The sequence below is a fragment of the Oryx dammah genome, unplaced genomic scaffold (genome assembly GCF_014754425.2).
Source record: "Oryx dammah isolate SB20612 unplaced genomic scaffold, SCBI_Odam_1.1 HiC_scaffold_15, whole genome shotgun sequence".
NCBI classification, from domain to species: domain Eukaryota; kingdom Metazoa; phylum Chordata; class Mammalia; order Artiodactyla; family Bovidae; genus Oryx; species Oryx dammah.
The window spans coordinates 30,796,815-30,822,156 of record NW_024070199.1 but is presented as its reverse complement, the minus strand read 5'-3'; the positions used below and the strand labels follow the sequence as shown (position 1 = coordinate 30,822,156).

The following is a 25,342-nucleotide window of genomic DNA, read 5'->3' as shown; positions in this document are numbered from 1 at the left end:
CCCTCCGAGATGAGGTGAGGGGATCCGAGGACAGCCTGCTCCCCACACAAGAAGCCAAGCATCGCCCCTCTCGGAGCTCAGACTCTGTCTCCGGTACACAGCTGGCCTCTCAGCTGGCAGCCACCCTCAAAGCCTTCGCCCACTGGGTTGGCCTTCATCCTCGTGTGACTTGAGTGCCAAGCCTAGGCATTCTGGCACCAGGTCTCCTGTCTCTCGGCGTCCATCTATAGGAAAAGCAGATATTTTGTGAACAAGTCCTGCCAAGGGCTTCCAAGGAAAACATCTCCGTGGGGTTACATGGCGGTATTTCCTTTGTCACTCTCAGTAAAGCTGGTTGAGCAGAAACCCCAGCTGAAGCCCCCTGACAGTTCCTAGGGCCTTGGGACTGATTTGGTTACTCTCTCTATAAAAGGTACTTAGTGTTCAATTCTTGGAAGCTTCAGGAGAGACCAGCCTTACGCTGTAGGAGCCAGGCCTCTCTGTCTGTCCCAAGGACAGGAGTCATGATAGCTATGAAGCTTAATCCTTGACGTTCCAAAACCTTATGGGAAACAGGAAACCACCCTCCAAGGTGGTGAAGCCATGAGGACGGGTCCAAACCTCATCAAAAAGCCTCTCGGCTCCTCTCCCTGCTTGGGTCCCTTCACTCCAGGATCCACTGTCGACAGCTGTCAGTTCTGGTGCTGTGACTTCAGGTTGGGTTTCTGCACCAATGGGGTGTCCCACGTTCTGTGGGACTCGGTGATTCTTTAAAAAGGCTAAAGCCAATGATGTCAACTTTGCCCTTCTTGGAACCTGTAGTCACCCTGCTCCTTCTAATCCTGAACCAACAAAGGTTTCAGGTCTTCTAACCTGAGTGCATTTTTCCTTTTATATATATATAAAACCACTTTTATGTCAACTTGTTCCCCCAAATTGTTTTTTTCCCCTTTATTGGCCTGGTTTTAAACAATGTTGTTACAAATATTTACAGCATTTTCTTTGTTAGATGAATATTCTTATAAACTGAAAAAGGGAATTTTATGAACAGACCACATAAAACATGAGACAATGTCCTGAAGGACTTTCTAAAAAGGGTTAAAGATCGTGGAAAGGAGCAATAGGTATACGTATACACTTCAACCTCAGTCTTGTGCTAAACTCAGAATTAAGAAAACAGGGACTTCCCTGGTGGTCCAGTGGTTAAGAACCCATCTTCCAATGCAAAGAACACAAGTTCGATCCCTGGTCCAGGAAGTAAGATCCCACAGGCCATGGGGCAACTGAACCCGCACATCACAACTGCTGAGCCCATGTCCTCTAGGGCCAATACTCCTCAACAAGAAAAGCCCACACACCACAATGAAGACCCAGAACAGCCAAAATAAAGTGTTAATAAAATTCTAAAAAAAGAATTAGCAAACAAAGAGCATTTATATAAAACCTATGATCCTTCAATGTAGAAAGAAACTGAACTCTTGAATTTGGTCCTTCAGACCAGCACTGTCCAGGAAAACTTTCTGCTACAGGAAACCATTCTCCAGTCTACACTGAGCAATGCAGAAGCCACTAGCCCTGAGTGGCTACAGACTTTGGAAATGTGGCCTGTGTGACTGAGGAACTGACTTTTAAAATTTTAGTTCATTTTAGTTAGTTTATATTTACATAGCCACATTGGCTAGTGGTTACTCTATTGACCAGCACAGGTTCTAGACACACGTGCTTGGTGGCTGGACTATATGCCACTCAAACCATATGACGGTCACTTTGGATATTTCTTGAACATGTCCTGTCTCATTATGGGATCATGAAACATATTTGTCACCAAAAGCATTCTTTCATTGAGGCATTCACTCATCTGACAAATATTGACTGGAAACATGCCTTATATTAGGCACTGATAGAAGTTGAGAATGTGTCCGTGGAAAATGGCAACAGAGAGTTTTAACAGCACTTGCTGATTACGGTGGAATTAGGAGATTGGTATAAACTTTCCCCCACTGATCTGGTGTGTCTCTGCAGGTGAAATAAATATTTGCAGGCGATTCTGTGAGCAGAGGGTCCTCTGACAAGCAAGCAGCCTTTCCAAGTCTGCTGTGGAAATCACTGCCCCGGGCGGGGCAGTTGGTGGTAGGAGAGAGAGGAGGGAGGAAATCCTGAATTAAATAGGTAGGAATTACGTATGTTGTGAGGATTGAATTAAAAAGGAACAAAGTCTGCAAAAGAAGTCTGGAAAGCCTTTCATACAATAATCCAAGCCAATGGCTTTCCCAGACACCCCAGTGTATCATCCCCAAGAAAGTACTAGAACAGCGGAGGAGTGCCTCCTGAGAAGGTGGCAGTGTGTGAAGCAGAGAGATGGCCACTGCGGAGGCAGGGGGATTTCAGGGGAGGGGAGAGCAGTGAACTGAGCAGGAATGTGGTGAGGGGAGGGCGTTAACACTTCATTGCCTGTCAACAAATGTATAGCAGGGACTTTCCTGGTCACAAATAGTCACCGAGGACCTCCCGAAAATAATTCATCTTGTGTCTAAAGAGCATGCTGCAGGGAGAAGGGGGTACAGACGCGGCACCCCCACCCCTGGGGCTTCTTCCTAAGGATTGGGAAGGATACTGCCTCCCTTTAGTAGAAGGTGATAGCTCTCACAGCAGGCTCCTCAAACAACTCTGAGGTTTTGAGCACTCTGGAAGTGTGATGGGGAAATTAACAAGGAGATGCCGGGTATTCTGGCAGGTTGCTCAGCTCCGGAGCCCAAGTCCCAGTGGGCAGGTGACTGTGCTTTAAGCCAGAGCTTCACACTGCGTACTCTTGGCCCCAAGACATTTCACAGATGCTTCTCAAATGTTCAGCCCTTAGGAGAGCGGCAGCTCTGATGGGTGCAGCCTGGGACTCTGGGTGCCAGCTTTGCCTGGGAGCGCCTCTTCCCACAAAATCAACATTTGCATGAAAACAGGGTCTCTGTAGCCACACCTTCTCTTCCTCCCTGAAACCACTCCTCCTCTCTGGCCACCTTGTCCTCATCCCTCCCAGGCTGTGGCCCTACATCAGCTAAGCCACCATCCACCACCCCAACTTTAAGAGGTGGCCTGACCATTAGGACACCTACAGCGTGGATTCACCCCAGGTCCCCAGCTGTTAACACCTGATGTTCTAAGCTCATTGAGCAAGATTTGATCTAAAATATTCACTCTTGTAATCCAAAGAGATCTCTCAACTACAATTTGAGAGGAGATTCCTCTTCCCTCTGAGCAGTTTAACCCTCTCAAGTATTTTTAATTTAGATAAATGTTTTTTAAAAAATGCATTCCCTAAACACATAGAGGACTTCCCTGGTGGTTCAGTGGTAAAGAATCTGCCTGCCATGCAGTGGGTTCAATCCCTGGGTCAGAAGATCCCCTAGAACAGGAAATGGCAACCCACTCCAGTATTTTTGCCTGGGAAATCCCACAGACAGAGGAGCCTGGTAGACTACAATCTATGGGGTCACGAAAGAGTCGGACAGACATGACTTAGCAACTAAACAACAGCAAAGCACACAGAAAACTAAAAGGAGAAGGGGAAGAGCGGGGAGTGAAAGCACAACGGGGCCTCGGTCAGGCCAGCGGAGAGGAAACTAGGTTGACCACATTCATGGGTCTTGGTCTTTGACAACCCAACAAAGTTCAAGGATTTCTGGACTTAACTTCAGGAAGCCCAGTGAGCAAGCACTCCTGTAAGCATCAAGCGTAGGCTCCAAGTGAAAAAGACAGGGAAGATATTGTCTTTAGACACCAGTATTGGAAAAGATCCTGACGCTGGGAAAGATTGAGGGCAGGAGAAGGGGGTGACAGAGGATGAGATGGGTGGATGGCATCACTGACTCAACGGACATGAATCTGAGCAAACTCCAGGAGACAGTGAAGGACAGGGAAACCCGGAGTGCTGCAGTCCCTGGGGTCACAAAGAGTCAGACACAACTTAGGGACTGAAAAACAACAATTTGATATGATCACAGATTTAGTCTTTTGGGACCTCTGTGGGTCGGTCCCTTGAGAGCTTTCTGAGCACACCTTTCAGATAGAGACCTCCGATCACGCCCTCCCTGTATGCGTATGCACATTCTTGAGTATTTATTTCACTACCCAGCTGCTCTTCCCACTCCAGGTCAGAGGGTTTCTTGGGAGGTTACTCTCTGCACTCCTGGAGCACAAACACGCATAGACATTGATAGCAAGGACACCTCTACTTCCCTGTAACATCAGGGCAAGTGACTCAAAACCCACGTGTCCCTCACATGTGGGGACAAGAGGCGTAGCAGCGAGAGGGTCGGGCCAGACCTGATGCAGCTCAGACATGGCCCCTTGCTCCTGCAGCAGGAGGGAAATCCTGTCAAAATGGCTTAACGATCTTCTAATATTTCCATGCAATTAAGGCCACATCTGCCTCCCAGGCCCCCGCACTTCTCTGCCGGCTCACAGACATGAACCAAACAGTCTGTCTTGTCGATCTGGAAGGTAACAAAGAGCTCCATTCATAACTGGAGGCACTTTCACCATTTTTTTTTTTTCAAAGTAAAATAGAGTTTTCACTTTGAGAATAACCTGTGTGGCAAGCAAGCGAAGGATTTTTCCCCCCTAATAAATCAAATTCAACAGCCTAATAAAATGCTGCCTTCCCCTTCCCCCGCTCCTTCCCTCCCAGGGTCCCCCTCAGCTGACCACAGCTCTGCCTTGAGAGTAGTGGGCGCAGCCAAAGAGGTAGGGGATGGTGAGCTGGGAGCAGATGAAGGGAGTTAAAACACCTTTTGAAGGTGTGATGGGTTGTTTGGCAGATTAAGGGCTATGGCGGGTGGGGGTGAGGTGGAGTTGCGGGGTGGGGGGTGTCAGTATGTGGAGGTAGCCTGCCTTCCCCTCCCCAGCTTTACCTATTTTTTCAACCTTTCAGAGCTTGTTTAAAAATATTCCTTTTTTTACGCAGCTCCCTCTACCCCACTACCCATCCTCAAACATTGGGTAAACCTCCTGCTTCCTTCTTCTGCACTAGGAGGAACAAGAGAGCCATGTTCCAAGGATGGAGCTAGGGCTGTGGAGCCACACCTGCAGCCCAAGCCCTGCAGGAGCTTGCCTTCCCTCAGAACAAGGCTGAGAGATCTCCCCTCTGCTTTGAAGCCTCCAGAGAGTGAGTTTGCAAGAGATAAGTGCTGATAAACATCGGGTTGGGTGCTTATCCACAGCGAACACAATCTTTTGAGGTTCTCTCTGCACTCACAGGCCATAGAGACGCTAATCAGAAAACAGAAGGGAAAATGCAAAACCCAGCAGTATTTGCTGCTGCTTTTTCTTCTTCTTTTTTGTTTTGTTTTGTTTGGTTTCAGTCTACTCACTGGAAAGCCCAACATAGATACTGTAACACAGGGGACTCCAGAGCAAAAACGCAGCCCTGGGGCTTGGCTTTGTTCAACGTGTTTTGTTCTGACATCAATGGAAGAAATATTTTCAGTCCTGGATATAAGAGGATGAGTCAAATGTTGATAATAATGACAATCTATCTGCAGCATTTTCTTTTCCAAAGCGCTTTTACAGGCGCTGTGTTATCTGGCCCTCGTGACAGCCCTCTAAGGCAGGGCAGAGAGCTTGTGTGTAAAGTGGGCCTGCGCTGGATTGTGTGGTTTGTCCAATGCCACACAACTTGAGGTGCAGTGGCAGGGGGAAAACCCAGGTTTTCTTTGGCTATCAAGCTGGCTTCTGTTCATTCCATCCCATGCAGTGGCTCAGTGGCTAGAAGATGTTCAGAAATTAGAATGGCCTTGTGCCTGGGCATAGCATCTGGAAGGATTTGGAAAGCTTGGGTAGCAGTGGATGAACCAGGGTAGAGGGGAACTCTGAGCTTTGCAGCACTTGAGTAACACAAAACAGGTAGGGCCATCCTAGATTTCCATGTATTGGTAGTGGCTGATTTTTTAGTATCGGATGTTAGCAAGAAGCCCACATGGAAGATGTGGGGAGAGTAGAAGGAACCCTGGAAAAAGGGATCCAGAACTCTGGCCTCTGCTCTATCAGTGATCAGCTATGGTGGTCTTAGGCAAAGACCGCTCCTCTGATTTTCCACAACTCCTTTCATAAAATGAACGAGTGGGTCAAGATGGTACCTAATGCAGGAGGGTAGAGGCTAGTGAGGGTAGCATGGAGCATGTTTGCTTCCTCGTGAGCACATTCTCTTAAAAACTGTACAACCGCATGATACAGTTGAACTTACTTATAAAACAGAAAGAGACTCACAGACTCAGAGAAACGGACTTGTGGTTTCTGGTGGGAGGGATTGGGGGGAAGGGATTGTTAGGGAGTTTGGGGTAGACATGGACACACTGCTATGTTTGAAATGGATAACCAACAAGGACCTACTGTATTTCACAGGGAACTCTGCTTAATGTTATGTGGCAGCCTGGATGGGAGAGGGTTTTGGTGGAGAATGGATACATGCATATGTTTGGCTGAGTCCCTTTGCCGTTCACCTGAAACTATCACAACATTGTTAATTGGCTATACCGCAATACAAAATTAAAAGTTTTGTTTTTTTTTTACAAAATTATACAACCACAATGACAACACTAGGGTAAAATACTGACATGACTTACTAGGACTAAGATGAGAAGCACAATGGTACTACCCGTCCCAGCTCCCAAGTTCTAGGGTGCTGATGTCTTTTACTTAAGGAACTACGGATGGCTATTTACGTCCATAAAGATAAGAAGTTATTTCCACGCAAACTTCAATTAAGCAGTTCTGCACCTGACTCCCAAGGCTTCAGGATTAGACATACAATACGGACCAACTGCATTTGGATAGAAAGTAAACTCTCCACAAAAGCCTCTCAAGTCACATCACAGCAAAAGTAACTGGAACTCAGCCAAAAAGAAAGTTTCCTGCGGGAAAAAGCGATGCATCATTCAAACAATCTATCTTATGCTCTCAATAAACCCTCCATGGCCACTTCTAGGATGGGAAGTGAGACTGGGTGTGGTCTCACCTCAGACTCAGGGGGTTCTGACTTTACCTCTATTTGACTTTTTTTTTTTCCGATAATGTATTTGTATTATTTATTTGACTAAAAATCAAATTGAAAAGAAGGGTAAAAAAAGGAAGATCTTGTTCATGGTTGACTTCATGGTTTGGAGACAGAGTGCTGGATGAGATTCCCATGTAGGACTGAGTAAAGTTTAAGTTTACTGACCCTGGAAGAAGCCCAGTGCAGAAGGCCAGTGAGCTGGCATAGTGGGAGTCTGGAGAAATGCAAGATATGCCCAGGTTGTCTATCCTACCAATCTCACTCATGAATACTTCACTTTGTGCTTCATAGTCTGGTTTTTCAGCTCCAAGTTAAGACATGTGCACATGTGCTAAGTTGCTTCAGTCTTGTGTGACTCTTTGCAACCCCACTGACTGTAGCCCACCAGGCTCCTCTGTCCATGGGACTCTCCAGGCAAGAATACTAGAATGGGTTGCCATGCCCTCCTTCGAGGGATCTTCCTGACCCAGGAACTGAACCTGCGTCTCCTATGGCTCCTACATTTCAGGCAGATTCTTTACCACTGAGCCACCGGGGAAGCCCCAGTTCAGACAGACCTGAGGATAATGCTGGGAGGTGATCAGAGGGTCCCCTCCCTCTACAGATGCGGGGACAGAGCTGTGCTGGCCCCGGGTTCTTTCCTTCCCTCTGTCTCTAGCTCCTGCTCCCACTGAGAGCCCATACCATCATCATTAAGAAACTGGCTAGATTCAACAAATTCAGTTAAGGGTTTTCAGAAGTCCTCATCTATTTAATGAATTAAGTGTGTATCTAGAGTGCAGTGCCCATGTTCTTTACACTGATGGGTCCTTTAGAATATGTTTGTTTCGGGCTTGGAAAGGGACTCATTGGGTTAATATCATCCTTTGGGACTCAGACTGGGCTGAACTGGTCTGGGATGCTGAGTCAGGTTCTACCCTCAACAACAAGAAGCCCTTGTCTTTTTCACTGTCCCCCCCACACACACCTGCACACACTCAGATACCCACAAATTACAATGCATTTGGAAAACTACTAAAAATTAAGCTATAAATATTTAATGTATGCAAATAGTATTACAGAAGAAAGAACACACATAGACAATCATCTATCTCTTCTAGAATTTTTTAAAAAAGCAAAACATTCTTTCTAGCTGTCTTTTGATCATACAGTGTTTGCTGAACATTTGCCCCAGAAAATTAGTAAACAGTTTACTGATGGACGATTAGCCATAGGCTTCTGGTTTTAGATGAGGTAGCTTCAGAGGAGATTTTTATCTGGACCTGGCATGTTTGGGGGAGTGTCTGAAATGGATGTATCTCAAGAAGTCTCTCCAGGTTCTTGCTTCTCCAAAGTCAATCAAGTGACAAACCAATTTAGGGTATCAAGTCAACGATCAGAACTTTAAATGTGATGTGCCTGCTACAAGTACGTGCCCCAAGAATTTCTAAATATCAAGAGCTGCTAATATCACCATCAAAAGCTGTAGCTTATCAACTCACAGGACCTCTTTGGTTGGAAGTTTCCCGAAAGTAAGATATCTGAGGGTAAGAATTATGACCCAGTCTTCTTTTTTCTAACAACTTCTAACTGATTACCCTGCATCTATGAAATGAATGTACATAGCTCATCAAAATGAATGGAAAGCAGAGAACAAAGTACTTATGCTGGGTGGGGTGGGGGTGGGGCCCAGGGGGGCGGTTGCTTGTTCAGCTCAAGTGGTTTGCATTTCCTGTTTAGTGGGGTTGGGTGAAGGATTGAAGGAGGAAAGTCTCAGTCTTAATGCAGTCTCAATGCGTAAGCAGAGACTCCAAGCTTCCTTGGAGATGTGTGAGGAACTGACATTTGGCCTCCGATACCAAATGGAGATTTTAGTATCAGGAATCTTCAGGATCAACCAGTCCCTAATTCTAGCTGCTTCTTTCAACTGGTCTTTGTCTTATTCCTCCCAAGGTCCTCCCTTTAAAGTGGGATTAAACAATTTCTCAGACCAGGACATGAGCTCCTTAAAGGAAAATGTAAAAAAAATTATTCTCAATATTATTTTCTGTTTGTGGGAATCATATAAATTTCTAACAGGACCTAGCATATAAGGGAGGAGAAGACTCAGAAAGGCCTATGAAATTCATTAGCATTTCACAGTTAATTCTCCAACCATAGCCAAATACAGTCTCCTGGTTCATCTAGCTACCTGTGTGTTCTGTGCTAAGTCACTTCAGTTGTGTCTGACTCTTTGTGACCCCACTGACTGTAGCCCACCAGGCTCCTCTGTCCATGGGGATTCTCCAGGCAAGAATACTGGAGTGGGTTGCCATGCCCTCCTCCAGGGGATCTTGCCCACGCAGGGGTCAAGCCTATGTCTCCTGCATTGGCAGGTGGATTCTTTACCACTGAGATACCAGGGAAACCCATCTAGCTACCTAGAAAATGACAATCACATAGATGTCATAAGGACTTATATTTGCCTCTCTTATCTAAATATTTAATAATACTCATAATTACTATGATCATTTTTTGGTCATCAAATGGATCTCTGGAATTTACACCAACTGCACAGTCACAAAATTCTCCTAAATTGAAGGTAGCTCCATAAAATTAAAACCAAGTGATATCTTAGGAAGTACATGTTTTTCTTGGATTTCTTCAAATCTTAGACGTGATAAGTTCATCTTAAATCTTTCAGTACAAATGATAACCACGATTACCTTTCAGTAGTGATACAGGAATTCCGAGCAAAGAGGGAGGGGGCAGGAACAGAGTCCCGAGCTGGTTTAATCCCTATACTCAGCTCAGTCTCTACTCCTCTCACGCTTTTTAGGGGAAATGGCTGATGATGCGTGTTCTAGACTGATTCCCCTCCATGCTGTTATTGTATCAATAATAATAACTGAACTTTTAGACAACTTTATAGTGTAAGGCATTTATCTTAATAGAAGACTTCCCATACCTATTTATTATTGTTTAGTCCCTAAGTTGTGTCTGACTCTTTATGACCCCATGGACTATAGCCCACCTGGCTCCTCTGTCCATTGGATTTCCCAGGAAATAATACTAAAGAGGGTTGCCATTTCCTTCTCCAGGGGACTCTTCCTGACCCAGGGATCCAACCTGCATCTTCTACACTGGCAGGTGGATTCTTTACCACTGAGCCACCTGGGAAGCTTCCCACACCTATAACCTTGTTTAATCACCAGAATAAATTGAACAGGTAGGTAGTATTATCACCCCCCTCCCCATTTTGTTGATGAAGAAAGGGAGATACAGGAAGGCTCAGACCTCATTTCTGGTCACACAGCCCATAGTGAAAAAATGTGAACCCATGTTCTGGACCCCAGACACCCTGCCCTCCCCATGGGCAGCCTTTTCTCTGACTCATGCTTTGCCCTAAAACACTGTAGCAGTGAGTGCACTTACTTTTTCTGTTGATCCCATCTTTCTCTCCCTTTTGATCTCATGCCTTCAGTTAGATGGTAGGCAGTCGAGGCAAGATCTTTGTGAGCTACTGTTTTAACTGGCAGTGGGCTCTTTGGGGGTCGAGACATTGCTGATTGATGGCAGGCACCGGACAGGAGGCTGCTGGCTTTGACATTTTAAAACGGCACACTTCCTGCACTGATACAGCGTGCTTGAGCGACCGGCCACACTGCCATTTTCGCACAACGAGGAAGCGAAACTGGCCACCAAGAACAAATGACCACCAGCCAAAGGATTAGTGCAAACCAAGCAAAACACACCAAGATGCAGAATGTGTGGGTCAGAAAGACAAGCAGTCAGTATGCAGTCATCTTGAAGGAAAGGTACTTCTCTCACTGTGGTTTCAGTCACAACCATCCTCAACTTTTAACCTGGTTCTGTGTCTGTGTTCTCACACCAACTCATCTTTAGACACGCCTTGCACAAAAGTTTTATGTGTGTGTGTGTGTGTGTGTGTGTGTGTGCTCAGTCGTGTCTGACTCTGTGACCCCATGGACTGCAGCCTGCCAGGCTCCTCTCTTCATGGGATTCTCCAGGCAAGAATACTGCAGTGGGTTGCCCTTCTCTCCTCCAGGGGATCTTCCCAACCCAGGGATTGAACCCGAGTCTCCTGTATTGGCAGGTGGATTCTTTACCATTGCACCAACCTGAGAAACCACACACAAGTACAGATTTCTCTAAATTTTTTGGCTGCTTGCTCTGAGAAGGACAAGGGAGGGCGACTGAATGTGCAGGAAAACATGACTTTTCTCACATGTTTCTTTCTGCATCTCCTCTTCCCATCTCCAGGCTCTCTTTTAACCGACTCAGGTCACTGGCACACTGGTCTTCGGAATGCTTCCAGAGTGTAACACCGAATGTGTTTTCTGTCTGGAGTACTTGGAGCTCTGGTGGGTGGGGGTGGGGAGTTACTGAGGCCCAGGTGAGTAATCTGAACCTTGCCTCTTAGCAACAAGCCTTGTCTGATCACGTGCTTGGTACCCCCTCCTCTGGACACTGAATGCAACACAGATAGAAGGGGCCAGGGGATTCCACACCCTCTGCAAAGAGCCCACTTCTTCAGCCTGTTTCCTTCTGGTGGCCAGGACAGAAGGGAGAGAATAAAAGACACAAACTTCTGTGCATATGAATGCATCCATCCAGAAGGGTCTTTCTGAGTACTTGTGTTCCTTGGAAAGCAAGGGAGGTAGCTAAAGAGATGGCGCTAATCAGACAAAGGCAGGTGGGTATATGCTGCAGAAAAAAAAAAAAAAAAAACTTCTGATGGACCCAGTATTTGCACAGCTTCAGAATTTTTGACACACAGCATCTCATACCACACATGATGCTCCTGCCAACTTGAGTCCAAATGACCAAGGTGGCCTTTGTAACCCCACACAGGACACCCAGCAGATTCTAGACCAAGGGTGAATTTGCTGTCTGTGACTCATTTTATTTATTATTATTATTACTTTCAAAAAGTCTATGCTGGGACTTCCCTGGTGGTCCAGTGGCTAAGACCCCATACTCCCAATGCAGGGAGCCTGCATTTGATCCCTGGTTGTGGAACTAGAGCCCACAGGCCTCAACTAAGATTCGGCACAGCCAAATAAATAAACAAATGATTTTGTAAAAAGTCTACCCTGGCCCAATAACTTAGCTGTGTCCACTCAGCATGAACCAGGTTTAAAAGAACACAGGAGAGCCAGGTAGGCCAGTCATGGAAATGAGCAAAGATATGGAGCTGCTCCGTGGAATTCTAGTCCTATTAGTTTTTCTTGAAGTATGGTTCCTGGATTTGCTGCCTCAAAATCTCTTGAGGTGTTGGTTAAAAAGGAAGCTAGCGAAGATCATTCTAGATGGAGAGAACCAGATTCTTGGTTTTACTGTCTGTTATTCTCCCCAAGAGGGTCTTAGGCAGAATCATATTTCAGAACCTGGCTAGGTGCTCATGGAAAAACCATGCCACCATGACATATTTTTGGAAAACACGGCAGACCGTATCAGCCTTCTCCTCCCCTTAGAGATTCATGATCTCTGTCAGCATGCGTAAAGTTATCTGATAAGTCCTGAGACATGGGCCTCTGGATTGTGCATAAGCCAGTGCTTCCCACACTAATTTGACCAGATTCCTGTTTGCATAAGGCACCTGTGAACATCCCTGAGACTCACTCTGGAAGCAATCAGTGCCCTAAAAGAACCTTCATCATGAGTCACGAGTGGACCCTATGCCCCTTCGTTTCATTTTTTCCCTTTTGTCCTGCTATAAACCACCTCCACCACTGGGAGGAGGAGCCATGGTTCCCTCAATAAAGACAAATGGTCTTAAGCTCAAGACAGCAATCCACACCCCCACCCCACCTTTCTTCTTCTTTTTGTGGTAACTACTTGCTTCTTAGAATCATAACTGGCTTTGGTTTTGTGTTGAAAGACTGGGGATGCACGGTCCTTCTTTCCATCTTTGTCATTTATGTGTAAATATCCTATCTGCAGAGGGTCTTGCTTTGAATCCTCAGACTAACTTACATCCAGCCTTGAGTTATTCTCTCCACCCTGTCGTCATCACATAAACCATATTTAGAAATACTTGTGCAAAACTAAACTTTATCTGTTCAAAACTGGGATTAGTGTCTCCTCCACTAGAAAGCTCTTTAAAGCAGAATCATTGGTCTAATCTGTTCACTTCTGTACCCAAGACTCAGCATCAAGCCTCCAGACAGTATGCACTCAATATTTGGTTACTGCCTTGATAAATCACAGCATTCTAGTTTAACAATTCATGTAGAACATGTCAGGCCAAGTGATTAAGACCCATGGTGATTCTGTCTGCACAACAGAATTTCCTGAAATTTTTTTAAAGGCCAAACTTAAAAAATGACACTTTTGAAAAATGCCAGTTTCCATCCTGGACCTCCCACAAGAGGAGGGGGGCAGCACCTGGGAATGGGGTGGCGATCCCTGGCTTAGCAGATGGAAAACAGTGAGTCCTGGTGAATTTTACTCCAGTCTCTTCTCCTGACTTGCTCAAGGTGTGGGGCCAATCTCTGCATTTTTGGTGCCTACATTTCACTGCTTAGTAAAGTGGGAGTCTGATCTGCAAATCCAAAATTACACTGTGAGATGTCTACTCAAGCATTTTGAAATCCTAAGATGAGAGGCCACTCTGAGAGTCCAATCATGGTTGCTATTCCTGGCATTGTGGGTTTCTAGCACATGGGCTGTGAGCTTTAGGTTTCACCAAAATGATTTTTAATACAACCTCACTAAGGACTTTTTTTTTTTTTTTTTTTACTGACGCTGCCCCTTTAACAGAACAAGGGCCGCTCTTCTGTTACCACCCTTTCTTCCCAGACCTCTGGTTCCGTGGTGCAGAAGTTACACAAGCAGACCGTTAGACATGCATGCTGGCTGCTGGCTCTTTGGTGCTTTGTGCACTGACATCTCTCTGCAGAGAGGCAGCCAGTACCCAGGGAGAATGGGAGTGGACCTCACAGACACAGACAGACACCCCAGGTCAGACCTCAGGGGCTCCCTACCTGTGGGCAGCTCTGAGCAGTGGCAGGCTGGTCCCCCTTGGGCGATCAGCAGCACCGGAAGCAGAGGGCATGGCTAATGTACATGTCACCATGCGGCTTATGGCCGCAGCCTCACCCCACCTTCGCTGTACAAGCTGCAGAGCAACAGGAAACGACCACGGTATATATATATATATATATAGCCACATTGTGTTTATCCAGAGGTGCTGTTTTGCACAGATTATTATGTGCTTTTTCACTGGAAGACGACTTGGCATTTGCGTTTTCCTCGGGGCCTCCCAGGTGCTTGTAAAACTAATCAGTCCACCTGAGAAGGAAGAGGGACCTTTTGCCTCTTTGGTTTCTTCATTTTCAAGGTGAATAGACCCGTGCATTTTCTTTCCCAAGGGATTTCCGGATCCATTCAGCCGAGGCTTGGAAAGGATGGGAACCAGTGGTAGAAAAATGCATGATTTCCAGGAGCCTTTAAATATAGCCCATCTGGGAAAATCATTGATTCCGTAGATTGAAACTCACTAATTAGGCTTTACTTCCCCTCACTTCCCACTGCATCCTCCTGGCAAATAACTAAGCATACTCCCCACCCACCCTGCTTTGTGGTGTATTCATCACACAGGCTTGGTTTAGTCCCCCTGAACCCTACCAGAGGCAGAGTTAACAGGTCAGCAGTGGTGTCAAGACTCAGGGAGTCACCCCTGTCCTCACATGGGGGTGGCCAAAGGGAAAGAGAAAGGCTTCTCACCCTGGGTCTCTCCTCTGAGAAGAGCCCTTCTTCACCACTTTGGAAGTGGCTTCCTGGGAAGGCTAGCTTATTTATCAGCCTTCTAGTACATTCTTGAATTGGGCCATGGCTTTAGTAATGGTGGTCTGCCCTTCACCACACTCCTCTCTCCGCTGAATGAACACCAGATGAGTATTAGGATGATGTATGTGTATGTATGTGTGTGCACGTGCTCGTGCTCAGCCGCTAAGTGGTATCTGACTCTTTTGCCATCCCATGGGCTGTAGCCTGCCAGGCTCCTCTGTCCATAGGATTCTTCAGGCAAGAATACTGGAGTGGGTTGCCATATTCTCCTCCAGGGGATCTTCCCGACCCAGAGATCGAACCCATGCCTCCTGCACTGGCTGGCGAATTCTTAATCGCTGAGCCACCAGGAAAACCCTTAGGACAGTGGAGCGACTGAAATACTGCGAGAATGTGGTCTAATGTGTGCACTGGCAGACCTTGGGCAAGTTAGGAGACATTTCTGAGACCTAGGTTTTCATCTGTAGGATGGGGATCATGAGGTGGTGAGGATGAGATGAGCGAGGATGGGTCAAGTATTCAGCACGGTCCCCACACAACCAAAGACGTACACGGCAGGCAGAATGGAGGTGGTGAGAATAAAAATCAAAAAAGGGACTTCAGAGCAGGAAGAATCCTGCAGAGTACAGACCGATTCCAAGATCATCAATGTTTCTATGACCCCTTATTTCTAAAACTGACGTAGTTGGCTTGGCCAACACGAATGAACTCTGTGTTGGAAGATGAGAATAGCTTGGAGGTCAGTAGAGCAGAGAGCTCCCGAGCAGCGTGCCGCTCCATAAAGGGACCCCTGAACATCTTAATTCTGCCTGCTCTGAGATGTTGAAGTTAACGATTCATTTTGGAAAAAAAAAAAAAGGTGTGGCATCCTTTGAGTGCAAGCATTCTGGAGAACGGTTTACAAATTGTCCTCACATCCCAGCCCTCCCAGCTAATGTTGGGGCGTGCTCTCCAGCCAGTTTAGAAGAAACCAGCTTGAGAAGCAGAAGTGACTGCCTCTCATTTCCATCCTTTAAAACAGGCGGTTAGGGATGTGTTTTTCTTTTGTATACTTTCTCTTTGGCACAAGGAGGCCAAGGGTGTAAAAGATACCTTGCTTGGACCGCAGCCAGTGTTCCTGCTTAGCGGGCCGCATCTCCCACGGGAAGCCCCGCATCCCTCCAACCTCACCCATTTCTCTTCCCACCTCTTTAATTGTCCCACAGCCCGAACCATTGTTCAGTCTCATTACTGAAAGTCGAGCACACGGTGGCAGGGCCCAAGGCCTGCGGCTGTGTGTGCCTGAGATTAAGAGTTTTATCTGATCTTTGACAACTTGCAGAGGAAATCCTGTTCCAAAACCCGGAGCCCTGAGCGAAAGGTTGCCAGCAGTTCCTCCCTCCCACCTGCGAGATGAATCAGGACACCTGAAATGTGAACATGGGCTCATTGTTTATAAATATAATAAGCTCACTTCCTGTGACTCTATTAATCCCTCCCCCTCTCTCTTTTCTTCTAAACTCAGAGCCTAATAAGGCCTCTGGGCAGAGCCCGGTCAGGCACCCTTTGTGTCCTCATCCACACCGAGTCACAGGGCAAGGGGCCCGGCTGAAGGCAGGTGCTTGCTGCAGGAAGCACCAACGCGGCCCATCTCTAGTGCACTAAGATTCCCCCAGGAGTCCAGCCAGCTCCTTATAGACCTAGACGGGCACCAGCAGCTCTGCATCACCGTGGAGCCCAGCGTGGGCCACCTCGAGGAATGAGAGAGCCGCAGGCAGAAGGCGTGGCTCTGGTGGTTGGAACAGAGGTTTAGGGAATCGTGGGTTTTCCCCTCGGCCCACTCCCCAGCTAGGGAGCTCACTGACTGTGGCTGGTTTTACATGGCATGCTGTATCCTTCAGCATGGTGTAGGTGGTGCAGACCCACCTGATACTCAGGTGAAGTTGGTGATGCCCGCTGGGGTGAAAAGGGAGTAGAAACAAGATATTATTTTTTGTAACTGAAGGAGGGAATCCAAAGATGGAATTTGCCAGGGGAGGTGCCCCAATTTTTTTTCCTTTTCCCACCACTCCTGTCAGTTCCTTCATTGCAAACAGGAGCAGATCTGTTCATCAGTTAGTCCAGCGGTTTGCCCAGCGCTGTGCTGGGTGCCTGTGGGGAACACACAAAGAAGCGGAGGCTTGCCCGAGGGAGTTCACACCCGCAGGGACCACAGGAATGAGGAAGAAATGGTTGAGGAAAATGTGTGCACATCAGCACAAGCCAGAAAGGGAGCGGCGGGGGGGGGGTGCAGACTTGCCCCATCTGAGGGGCTCGCCGCCATCCGACCCTCACGGCAGTCAGTGGGCACCCAGACCATCCCGAAGATCTCCTGCAGCTCCGTAAGCCTGTGCCGGATGCTGCTGGATAATTCAGACGGAGAAGGCAGATGCTGCGGCCACTTCCCAGAGCCTCATCTGCTCCTGGGGTAGCCACTCCACCTCGGAAGGCCTGCAGCTCCAAGAACGAGGGTGGTAGAACTGGGGGCTGCACCTGCTGGTCTTTCTTAAAGCAGAGCTGGAGAGAGCCCTCAGTTTGTTTTGTCCTGTTTCGGCTTGTGAGCAAAGTGAACTTGCTAGTCAGGATGGAAGTGGCCCAAGGGGAAGTGGGTCCTGGGAGGGAATCTTTACTTCTACCCAGGGGAGGATGGAGGAGACGGCAGGGATGCTCTCTTCCTTTAATGCTCACCCTCAACAAACAAACAAGAAGCAAAACCAGGCTGGCCCAGAGGACGGGCGTCCTTCACGTCTGGACGGAGCCGCGGGAGGCGGCAGACGCTGGTCCAGGGTTACGAGGGGAGACCTCACCACGCGTGCCTTTTCCCAGCCCCAGATTCAGGTTCAGTATCATTGAACTGCAAGTGGCAGCTTGCAGTTGGCCACTGTGGCGGTGTTTATACCAGGGAAACAGGTTACATCCATCAGGGAGCTGGTTGTTAAACAGTTAGGAAGGCTTCCAAGGTGGCTCAGGGGTAAAGAATCTGCCTGCCAATGCAGGAGACATAGCAGGTGTGGGTTTGACCCCTGGATCGGGAACAGCCTTAGAGAAGGAAATGATAACCCACTCTAGTATTCTTGTCTGGGAAATCCCATGGACAGGGGAGCCCGGTGGGCTACAATCCGGCTACAATCCATGGAGTCGCAGAGTCAGACACGATGGAGCATGCACATAGGTGGGTGGGTGTGCCTACTTCTCAATCAGACAGGACTTGAACCCATGACTCGAGGCCTCTGGCTACAGCAGGCCAATGTTCGAAGCTGATGGGTCAGCCCTGTCCACGACCACTGCCGTGGACCCAGCACTCAAAGCTTGGCTGACTTCATCCCACTAAAAGGATAACAAAGGCCTGACCTGCTGAGACGCGACGTCAGGAATCTGAAAGCCTGACACTCTAGGGACCTTAAACAGTTTTTGGTGGCTGCCTTTCTAAACTGTAAGCTATAAAATATATACCACTGACCACTATCGATTTAGGAGCTGCTCTTGGCCAAGTACAGAACGAAGCACTTTGTGTAAGTTATTTCATCTCATTTCATTGTTGCCATAGCCTTATGAAACAATTTCCTCATTTTATAGTTCAGGAAGGTGAGGCTTAGGAGGTTCCCCAGCTTATCAGCAGCAGAGCTATTGTGTGAACCCAGATCTGTCCGATGCTAAAATGTGCTTCTTTCCAAGTCTACGTCTTTGCTGCTACACAGCATGCCTGTTATAAATCTTATTCTTCCTCCTTAAGAATACAACCAAATGGGACTTCCCTGGTGGTCCAGTGGTTAAGATTTCACCTTCCAAATGCAGGGGGTGCAGGTTCATTCCCTGGTTGGGGAGCTAGGATTCTACGTGTGCATACGTACTTAGTCACTCAGCTGTGTCCGACTCTTTGCAGCCCTATAGCCCGCCCAGGGATTGAACCCACATGTCCTGAGTCTCCTGCACTGGTAGGTGGATTCTTCACCACTGAGCCACCTGGGAAACCAAGATCCCATGTGACTTGTGGCCAAAAAACCAAAACGTAAAACACAAGCAATACTGTAACAAATGCAACAGACTTCAAGAAGGTCCACATCAACAACAACAAAAAAAAACTTTAAAAAAAAAAAAAATATATATATATATATATATATATATATACCCAAATGATATCAACTCTAAGTGGCCCAGCTCCCAGGGCCAGCAGGAGAGCACGTCCACCCTTCCCAAAGGCCAGCCCCTCCCCCCACAGGACACACTTCCTCTTCCCCCTCCTCTGGCCCAGCCGTTGTCCCTCCCCTCCTTCAACCTCTACTCAGAACTTACTTCCTCCTTGAAGCTTTCTGTCATTAACCCCACCCAGTGCCGATCACTTCGCCAACTTTGCTTCTCCTCAAATACTGACACACTTACCCTAGATTCCTCTGCCTTTCTTTCACAACCGGAGTCCACTGGGCTCTTGTGCACTGAGCTGTGTCTTGTCCCCCCTCTTTTGTCTTTCCCCACAGGGTTTGGCAACAGGTGTGCTGCACGAGGGCCTCTTGGGGTGGCCTCTGTCTGTAGGTCTATGAATGGCCTGCCTGGCCATCCACAGATCTCCCAGCGATCTGGCCAAGTGACCTGAGCATCCTCTGTGTTCTGGTCAAAGGGGATAGTCACGTAGAGTTTGGGCAGGAGGTCAGGAGAAGTAGCCCGGGCCTGTCAAGGTCACTCGGAGCTCTCCTGTCCAGCATGAAACTTCTGAGGACTTCTTTTTTCGAACCTGGGCCAGACCAGGACTCAAATTTCCTCCGAGAACGTCAGGTCCTTCCTACTTCTTACCTTGAGTGGAAGGCTAAAACTAACAACGGAGTCAGAGTTTGAGGCTGGGTTAGGGGAGGTGCTTTTCTGCTTAATCAGAGTGTCCCAGAAGGTGTGAACACACTGGTAAGTGTGAGTGGGTGTTAGCTGGGGACAGGGGACTCAGGATGCAGGTATAGGTGCTTTCCCAGCTCCTGAGTGGACCCAGGATAGAGGCCGGACCTTGGGTTTTCGGGAGGAAGATGCCAGTGATGTGGTGGTCACAGCGGGTGTGATTTGCATCTGGGAAGCCAGACTGTTTCAAACAGCTCCTCCAAGGCAGGTAGTCATTCCTGACAGGCGCCCAGCCTGTGTGGAGTCCACCCTCCTTCAGAGGCCTCTCCTGCCTTGTCCCCGACTCCTCCAGGCCCGGGACATGCTGCAAGTCCTGTCTCAGTGCAGACCCAGTCGTGATCCCCACACCCTGGCGGCTAACATGTGAGCAGGCTCTCCTCCCGCACGGCCTGCCGCTTTTAGACTGGCACACACGGTTTTCACAAGACGGGTTTTTGTGGTTTTGTTTTGTTTTTTTTTTTTTCCTTCATAAGTTTGCAGCTGCTAGTTTTGAAACCACCAGCCCTGAGGCAACTCAGTCAGAAAGAGAGCAAGAGAAAAAGAAAAGAAAAGGAAGGCCAACACACAAAGGGAGGACAAGCTATCTTTCCATAAACCAGGCACTGCAACAGCTAGGTCTGGGCTCAGGCTTGGCCTTGCTCTGCCAGCCCCGCAGGCTTCTCTTGGAACAGTCCCCTGGGGGCATGCGCACAGGATAGATTTGAGGAAGTGAGTCTGAACCCCCTGCCCCTGACTGCCTGAGATCACAGGTCAGTGTGAGGGGCCGAGACGTGGGTTATGATCTGAAGGGGACCGGCCAGCCCCCGGTACTGCTTGAAGACACGAGAGGGTGTGGATAACACATGGTATGTAAGCTGGGATTGGAAGGGGAAAGAGGAGGAGGAAGGCACAGGAAGACCCTGATTGAGTTTCCCAGGAGGGGATGCTATTCAGGCCTACCTAGGGGGTTACTTTGCATATGCAAACTGAAGGATTTAGCTGAACACAGACTCCAGACCAGAAGAGCCAGAAATAAAGGAACCCAGAAACAACTACTCACATTCAAGTCTTCCCATCCCCCCTCCCACATCCACTGGCATTTGTGGCAGCTAATTATAGTTTTTATCTAAACCAAACACCTCGAGTCACAGCCTGGAGTCATAGCCCTGGCCACTTGTACTGAGTGGCTTTGGGGAGTCCCCCATTTGCTGGCAATCTGACCTGAACCCCATAGTTCCTTCTGGGGTTAATAAACGCAGTTTTCCCGGAGGAAAGAGGGAGAGTCCTGGGGATAATTACCAAGGAAAGAAACGAGAAATGGTGGAATCTCCAAATTGGGCCTGAGTGGGGTTCTGGGGATCTCTGCCTCCATGAACCTCTGTGCTTCTTCCTCAACAATCGTGCATTAGTTGTCTGTGGTCTTTGAGGGCTAGGAATACCCAGCACAGTGTACACTTTGCTTGTAGTAGCTGTCCTATAAATGCATAGTTAATGGAATTGAATGAATATTGCTGATCCGACTCCCTTACAAAAACAAGTACTGATTTTCTTGTTGGCCACGACATAAAATTCAAATTCTCTAGAATCTGATATGAAAGTGATAGCTCTTGGGGTCAAGCCCAAGCTTCTTTCCAGCTTCCCTGCCCGCTGCCCTGTAAATGTGGCACACTTACTGACATCCTTCTCCCCTTCATGCTCCCTCGTCCTGGAATATGTGTGTGTATGTGTGCGCGTGCTCATGTCTGACTCTTTGCGACCCCATGGACTGTAGCCAGGCCAGGTTCGTCTATCCATGGGATTTCCCAGAAAGAATACTAGAACAGGTTGCCATTTCTTTCTCCACAGGATTTTCCCAACCCAGGGATCGAACCAGTGTCCTGGAATATCCTGCCAGGTAAATCCGAAGTCACTTTAAAAAGCCAACACCATCATGAGCTGCCCTCCATGAAGCCCTCCCCAACTCTTCCAGCTATTTCCAGCAGAGTTGGTTGTTTCTTCAGTTGGTCTCTTGTGACATTTAGTACATAGTATTGTGAAAGAAAGCACTCGCTTCCTTCAGAGTCTGCCTGTGTCCATCAGGACACTGAATTTGTCAAAGACAAGAACCACACCTTACACATCACTGCATTCACAATGCCGCATAGTGCCCAGTACATGTCTGATGATGAAACTAATGAAAGAATGGGCTCCATCCACCCCTTCCTTGCAAATCTCCAGCAGTCTTCCTGTACCCATTCTCCTTCCTTCTCTTTCCCCTACCATGCCCCCTCCTGATGCTCAGCACATAGATGGCACCAGGAACACAATTCTTTTATTTCCACTTCTGCAATATCTCTATCCTTGTGCACAAGCTCCACAGAATCACCCACAGCCATTGCTACTCACCACTGCTCACAGGCCGCCAACGCTTGTAAAGACGTTGATTCTGGCCTTTTATTTCCTAATGATGTGGACAGTCATGAGGATGAACCTTTCTGGATCACAACACACCTCCTCCAGGAAGCCCTCTTGCACTAGTCTGAACCCACAGGGACTTTCCTTTTCTTCTGTTTTCTTTTTGCCTTATCCACATACACTGCCTGATCCCCGACTTGTTCCTCTGTTCCCTTTCATAGTTCCACTGTTACTTTGAACTTGTATGCAGTTGTCAGCAGATATGTTTTTATCCTGGTTCTTTAGAGACTTCCCCCACCATAGTTCACAATACCTAATACACGATCAAAATACAAAATAATGCTCCTGCATTGACTTTGTGCATTGACATTCACAGTCCCTGGACTATGGGTTTTCCCAAGGGAACTTTACCTGGTCCAACTAGCCGCTGGACTAGGAAGCAGTAACCAGCAATATCTCAATGACTATAAGTTCTGCGATGGAATAAATCTTCAATAACTGACTACCTTTTGCAAAGAGCCAACCCACTGGGAAAGATCCTGATGCTGGGAAAGATTGGGGGCAGGAGGAAGAGAGGGGGACAGAGGATGAGATGGTTGGATGGTATCACTGACTCAAGGGACATGAGTTTGAGCAGACTCTGAGAGATGGTGAGGGACAGAGAAGCCTGGAGCACTGCCATCCATGGGGTCACAAAGAGTCAGACACGACATAGCAACTGAAGAAGGAACAACAACAACTCACACAGTTGCACTGTCATATGTAAAAGCCACACTACTGAGTCCCTTGGTTCAAATATTGATAAAACTGTGAAATCTTTGCCAGCAGAGAACGTGCTTCTCCCAGAAGCTTCATCAGGTACAGCTCTGCAAGGTGTGCTGGAACCTGGGGGCCACAGAGAAGAGACAGAATGCCCCAAATGAGGGCCACCTGTAGCCAGGTGGATCATGGGGCTTTCTGGAGTCTACACTCAACCAAACTGGTATCGCTAGTCTGTTATGCTCCGTGTCTGAACATCCCCCTCCTGCACTCCCTTCTCTGGGTTGGGCTTCTCTGAGAAGCATCCTCGACATCATCTCCTGTCCCGCCCTCCCCCACACCCTGTCAAAACTTGCCAGATTTGCCATCTTCACAGGACCTTGCTAAGGTTGGCTCAGACAGTCATGTCAATGAGTAAGTTGCATTTTGACATGAGCTTCCCAGGGCTCAAAGGAATCAGCTCATGGTGATCATTTCAGGCAGATGGGATGCTGGGGCTGGATCTTTCAGAGCATCCCAGCTAAGCTACCTGGGATATCCGCTTCTAACGTCAGCTGTGGACAAGGGAAAGGTCCCCCCCGCCCCATGCTACCTCCAAGATGATCAGGGAGTCTCCGACCTGAAGGCCACTTGGCAGGAGTTCAGTTTGGAAGGGTTGGAAAGGAGCCCCCCCACTCCCACCCCCAATAAATACCTAGTCTGAGTCATCTGATTTGGAACTCAGGGTTTGGAAATTCACCCGAACGCCTCATTCCCAAATCTGACCTTCTAGAGAATCTGGAGCTGGCAAGTTTCAGATTCATTTGCGTCAACATGTTGTTTGGTTAATGCAGCTGAGCATCTAAGCCCATTTTCTTAGAAACAGGAAATCCCAGTGTGCCAAGAGTAAACATATTCCAGCCCCCAAAGTTCAAGTTCATTTAGGAACTCTCTGACCACAAGGGTCTGTGGGGCTGTGTGCTCAAGCCAGGCTCCTTTCCTGCCCATAACTGATCTTACCCAAAGCAATGGTCTCTCTACAGCTCAGCGGCTGGAAGAGCTGTGTGTTCAGCAGAGGCTGGGGCTGGACTAAGAGCAGGATTCCACTGTCAAACCTAAGACAGGAGTATCAAGGGTCTTACTTGGGAGGTATCTCCCCTGAGGTTCCCACCATCGACTCTTCGACTCTAGTCGCTTCCCTTTATATTTTTCGTGCCTTCCATGAGAGGAAGGGTGTTAGCTGTTTTATCCTCCATCCCATCACTAGCCCTGCAATGTGCTGCATGCCTGCTAAGTCACCTCAGTCGTGTCTGATTCTTTGTGACCCCGTGGATTGTAGCCCACCAGGCTCCTCTGTCCATGGGATTCTCCAGGTAAGAATACTAGAGTGGGTAGCCATGCCCTCCTCCAGGGAATCTTCCCGACCCAGGAATGGAACCTGTGTTCCTTATGTCTCCTGCATTGGCAGGCAGGTTCCTTACCACTAGCGCCACCTGGGAGGTCCAATCCTGCAACAGGAAACTAAATACCTACTAATGGAATGAATAAATGATTGACAAAGCAGACCATGCGAGTTCAGGCTTTGATGAAGGGCTCGGCCTACTCAACTCTGCAAGGTATCATGCTGGGATAAACGGCACAGCTGCTGGTCCTCCCAGAAAATTCTCCCTCACAGACTTGCCAGCACTCAGTTGGGAAGGACAGATTCTCTCGAAGCTGCCACGAGGTTCCAGCTTCTCAAGGCTAGCCAAGCAAGCTCTGGTTCATGGGGGCTGGAGGAGAAGAAGGTCATTGGCTGGGTGGAGGGGGACAGGCAGGGGGTGGCCAGAGGGGCTCCTGCTGCAGAGAGGTCTGGCTCTGTCGCCAGACAAAGAGCTCTCAGAAATCTACCTCCCCCACCTCCAGCACACACGGGGTGGGCAGGGAGGCTTGGCCTCTTTCTGACAAGCAGACCGGCTGACCCTGCTGCTGGGAGGGCAGAGGTGTGGCAGACAGCCGCCGCCCCAGATGCCAAGTCACTGAGTAGCCACTGCCGGGCCTGACGACGGAAGAGGCAGCTCTTCTGTTATTAGTGGCTGCTTTCCACGTCTGTGTAAGTCAAACAGCCTATGCAAAAACGAAGCCTTGTGGTAGCAGCAAACTCAGTGATGTAGGTGTCCTGGTGCTATCAGATTGGGCCCTGGACTGGCCTGCAAGTCCTCAATCCAGCGTCTCTCTGGGTGACCCAAAGGGGTGAACCCAGGCCCCTGTGCCTCCTGATTTCCGACTGAAGGGGGATCCTATAGCTGCTTCAACATCCCTTTTTCAGCACTTCATGTGAGATCATTTCTAAAGCCGCCCATAAAAGATATTTTATTAAAATAGAAAAGAAAGAAGTCTAGCCCTGTTGGGCTTCCCTAGTGGCTCAGACGGTAAAGAATCTGCCTGCAATGCTAGAGACCTCTGTTCGATCCCTGAGTCAGGAAGATCCCCTGGAGGAAATGGTTACCCACTCCAGTATTCTTGCCTGGAACATCCCACGGAGAGAGAGGAGCC

At 48.1% G+C, this 25,342-nt stretch overlaps 1 protein-coding gene and 1 long non-coding RNA gene across 3 annotated transcripts in view; one reads left to right on the top strand and one right to left on the bottom strand.

Moving 5' to 3' along the window:
• The window catches only part of FLI1 (Fli-1 proto-oncogene, ETS transcription factor), a 125,964-nt gene that overhangs the window by 71,477 nt on the left and 29,145 nt on the right, over window positions 1–25,342 (bottom strand). The window lies entirely within an intron of this gene.
• Window positions 976–21,153, top strand: LOC120874304. The gene is made up of 4 exons (XR_005723631.1): window positions 976–1,052; window positions 4,124–4,131; window positions 17,154–17,157; window positions 21,142–21,153. It is a non-coding gene; the product is annotated as an uncharacterized LOC120874304 (long non-coding RNA).